The 4,554-nt window shown below is 39.3% G+C and overlaps 1 long non-coding RNA gene across 1 annotated transcript; it reads left to right on the top strand.

The window, feature by feature from the left end:
* The first annotated feature begins 242 nt into the window (after nt 1–242).
* LOC121034926 (uncharacterized) lies at nt 243–4,243 on the top strand. The gene is made up of 2 exons (XR_005792675.1): nt 243–2,030; nt 4,144–4,243. It is a non-coding gene; the product is annotated as an uncharacterized LOC121034926 (long non-coding RNA).
* The last annotated feature ends 311 nt before the right edge of the window (nt 4,244–4,554 follow it).

Genomic DNA, 4,554 nt, shown 5'->3' on the forward strand with positions numbered 1-4,554 from the left:
AGGGAAAGGAGTGATTGAACCATGAACTTTAATGATGTGGGATGATATAAAGCAAGCAGGTGACGTACTTAGCTGGCAAAAATATTTCCTTAGTGGAATGACTGTCAGAACTTTATGAGATAGTGTTGCAAAAAATCTCGTACGGTCATAGGGTTTTCAGAGGTATCTGAAAACCAAATTCAGAGATTGATTCCATGGTTTAGTAAATTATGTTAGTACGTGAATTCACATACTTTGCCAAGTATTTTATATGAATGTTGGGTTAAACCCACTTGGGGAAGAGAGGGGTCTTGACAAATGGAATAGTGATATATGACAGAAACCAAGGCTTAGAGAACCCCCAAACTCCTAGGTTTATCTAAAACAGTTCTCAATTGTGGCACATCCATAGTTGAGTGTTACGTCCACAAAAATTATAGGAGGATGCTCACTTATGCCATGAAAATATGGAGAATATTTGCAGGGATGGATTTGAGGGTTCTTGACCAAGAAAATGGAAATGGAATTTTTAGATGAAGCCAAATTAATTGATAAGATCACACTTGTCACTGTGGTTGCCTGGGTAGCCAGCTATATTTCTAACAGTGTACTGAGCTGGTTAATCCCCACAACACTGCAAAGCTGGGAATAATTTGGGCCAAAAGAAGGTATAAAAAATTTTAGGGGATAGCAGTGTGGGTTTAGATCTGTCGTGCAATCTGTCCCTGGACCCCTCAGAGGTGCCCTAATGTATTCGAGAAGACTCTCAGTTTAATTTTGCCACAAGGAATGGATTAGTGAAGGAAGTATCAGAATCTTTAAAAAGCACTTGACTGGCTGCCCTTTCTAGGCTGAGAATGCTGATGGATAGGGCCACATAATCTCAGTAGGGGTGGCAGAGTCCTATGACACAGAGGAACGAGTAGAGGGCATGGTCATCCCATAGCAAGGTAAATGCGAGGATCAAATCTCAGGGGAATCTTACCATAGTGAGTTTATGAAAATTTATTTTTGATTGTAGGGGCTATATGTGACTATTTTATATTGCTAAAAATTAAAACAAAATAAAGAGAATTTAAAAAATAAGAATCCATAAGATATGAATAAGAAAATAGATAAAAAGCAAAGCCTCCCTAGATGCCTCCCTCTAGTGCCTCTCACTTTCGTGAAATGCTCAGCAGAAATTCTCCACTGCAGAAGAGGTTCTTGATACTAAGATGTTCAAGATGGCTCACTCTGTAAATGCAGGTTCTCTTTTGTCTCCAGCCAGCCTGCTGCTTGCTGAAGGGACTTGTCAACACAGTGGCCCTGGTGTCGGTGGTAGAGGCTCTGCATGGGCTTCAACAACTTGGACTTTCTGTCTCCAAGGCTGCCCTGGTCCGTGCAAAGGCTGAGGGCTCAGGTGGCCAGCAACAGCGACCAGTTCGGACTTCTGGACTTAGCATTACACCTCCAGGCACCTTGCCAGTTCTCTGCTGGCAAATATGTTATGGTGGATCTCTTCCATCGTGGGGAGTGGAGAGCAGTAATTTTAGATCTTATGTAATGACTTCCTTTATGATAGCTGAGGGTCATCTCTCATCCTGCCATCCTCTCTGCTTCCCTTCTGTATCCTTTCAACATAACTTCTGATTGAGTCAGTATTCAGTATTTACACAATACCTATGCAAATATTATGCAGAGTCAAGCATCATAATATATTATGATCATATTTCTTATTTTGTGCTTTTCCTGAGGTTAAAAATTGCTCATTTAATTTTTTTTTCTTGTCTTTCTTCGTGCCAGTTACTGATTTAAATTGCCTTTCAGTATAATTTTATGTGTCCCAGGATAAATACTAATGGAGACCTACACACCACATGTCTAAATGTTCAAAAGCTGTAAATCAAACTACTAAATAAAATCTCTTTTCTTCTCTAGACTTGACATATATACCTTTACAACAAAACAAAATTATCTCAAGCTGTGGTTTTTGAGATAATGATGCCTGTGAATTATTAGACAACTGAATTTTAATTTTTATTGCAAATGTCTGTGTTAGTGATGTTTGGGTAAGTAGTAAAGGCTTGCCAAACGAATAAATCATTATGTTCTTTTCTATAAATTTTGTTTTTCTTAATTTCAGCAAAATGTTACCCTGAAACTTCACATAAAATTTGATTTATTGACAATAATGCTATATTAGACCTTTCTTGAGTTATGGTAGACCTTACTAATTTTTCTTTTAAAACATTCAAGATAATCTATTAAAACTAAAAGATAAGATTCTGACTATAATCAACAAGTATATAAATTTTAAATACAATGTTTTTTAAAGTTGGAATTTTCAATTTAATATTTTGACATTTTAATTAAATCATATTAAACATTTTATAAAAGTAAAACTAATTCTTGGGGCGCCTGGCTGGCTCAGTCAGAAGAGCATGCAACTGTTCATCTCAGGGTCATGACTTTGAGCCCGACGTGGGGTATATAGATCACTGAAATGAAAAAAAAGTAAAACTAATTACAATTCTAGAATTAGTATCCATCAGTATAAAATATGAATACTTGCTTCCCACATATTACTTCTAGACATATGCACAGATTTAAGAATAATATGAATTATGTAGTATTATTTAAAATTACAAAATGTTTCTCAGCTGTGTAACAGTGTTGAATAGTATGCTAATTAGCATTCTATTAGAACGCTATTAGAATTCTCCAAATGGAATCCAAAATGAGATTTAAAAAAAAAAAAAGGATATTCCACCCTCTGAGACTTTAATATTCAAGTATCTATTTCATTCATGCTCTCAGAGAGGAAGGATTTGTCATACTAGATAATTCGTATTTTCTTTTACCAAAGTGCTTCTGCTGTGCAAACTCTCTCTGTAGCAAAGTGTGTCTGTGACAGCAGAAGCACAGCCCACACACCTACATTGCATTCAGGGACAGTCATCTTTTTTGTAAAAAAAATTTTTTTTTTAACGTTTATTTATTTTTTTGGGACAGAGAGAGACAGAGCATGAACGGGGGAGGGGCAGAGAGAGAGGGAGACACAGAATCGGAAACAGGCTCCAGGCTCTGAGCCATCAGCCCAGAGCCCGACGCGGGGCTCGAACTCCCGGACCGCGAGATCGTGACCTGGTTGAAGTCGGACGCTTAACCGACTGTGCCACCCAGGCGCCCCAGGGACAGTCATCTTTTATTTTGAGTAGAAAGGAGGATAAGAGCAAGAGAAGTGGAGAAGCATCTCCCTGAGCCTAAATGGAGTTAGTGTCAGAAAATGAAATATCTAAGGTTATAGATTGCACTGTGCCAGCACTGAGTGCTGGGTGTTGAGTGATAACGGTACCCATGTATTCCTTCATCAGTGTTTGCTCCCTCTCTCTCTCTCCCTCTCTCTTTGATATGTAGGGCCTCTACCCTGTGGGGCTCCGATGCCTGGTTCTAAGGCGTATTGGGTCTTAGCATTAAGTATGCACATACTTAGGGGCACCTGGGTGGCTCAGTCGGTTGAGTGACCAACTTCGGCTCAGGTCATGATCTCATGGTTTGTGAGTTCGAGCCCTGCGTCAGGGTCTGTGCTGACAGCTCGGAACCTGGTCTGTGCTGACAGCTCGGAACCTGGAGCCTGCTTCAGATTCTGTCTCTCTCTCTCTCTCTCTCTCTCTCTGTCTCTCTGCCCCTCCCCCACTCATGCTCTGTTTCTCTCTGTCTCAGAAATAAAGAAACATTAAAAATTTTTTTTAATCTTTAAAATAAATAAATAAAATTTAAAATTAAAAAAAATCTTTAAAAAGTATGCACATACTTAGGTCATACTCCTGTTTTCTAGTAGGATACTTCTTCCCACAGCTGTTCTGTCCTTCTCCATTCACCAGTTCTAGTCTTCTGCAGGAGTAGTTACCAGTGCAGGAAGGGAATGCGAGCTCTATCTCATTTCCTGATTTTTGTATTTTAAAATCTTTTTATTTGGAAATAATTTTAGATTTGCAAAAAAGTTGCAAAGACAGTATGGAGTTCCTGTATGTTGTTCCCAAGGCTTCTCATGTTAACGTCTCTTATGATCAAGCTGCACTTACCAAAACAGAAATTAACGTGAGGATAATAGTGTTAACTAAACCACAGACTTTATTTGGATTTCACCCGTTTTTCCATGATGCCCTTTTTCTGTTTCAGGATATCAGATTGCATTCAGTCATCGTGTTCCATTCGTCTCCATTCTGCGACCATTGTTTGATCTTTCCTGACCATAACAGTTTCAAAGAGTGCTGGTCAGGTATTTTGTAGGCTGTCCCTCAGTTTGGGTTTGCCTGCTGGTTGGGTTTGCTGTGGCTACATTGGGAATACGGATTTGGGGGAAGACTACCACACAGACAAACTGACCTTTTCACTGCATCATATTAGGGGTACATGGCATCAATATGACTTAGGATTGGTGATGTTAACCTTAAGCGTTTGGCTAGGGTAGTATCTCGGGTTTCTCTACTTACTGTTTCTCTTTCCATGCACTGTTCTTTAGAAGAGAGTCATTAAATCCAGTTCACACTCGGGGTTGGGGCGGGGGGGGGGGGTGTATTTTAAAACTGC

Source organism: Herpailurus yagouaroundi, unplaced genomic scaffold, assembly GCF_014898765.1.
Source record: "Herpailurus yagouaroundi ecotype Mexico unplaced genomic scaffold, PumYag 160, whole genome shotgun sequence".
Classification (NCBI taxonomy): domain Eukaryota; kingdom Metazoa; phylum Chordata; class Mammalia; order Carnivora; family Felidae; genus Herpailurus; species Herpailurus yagouaroundi.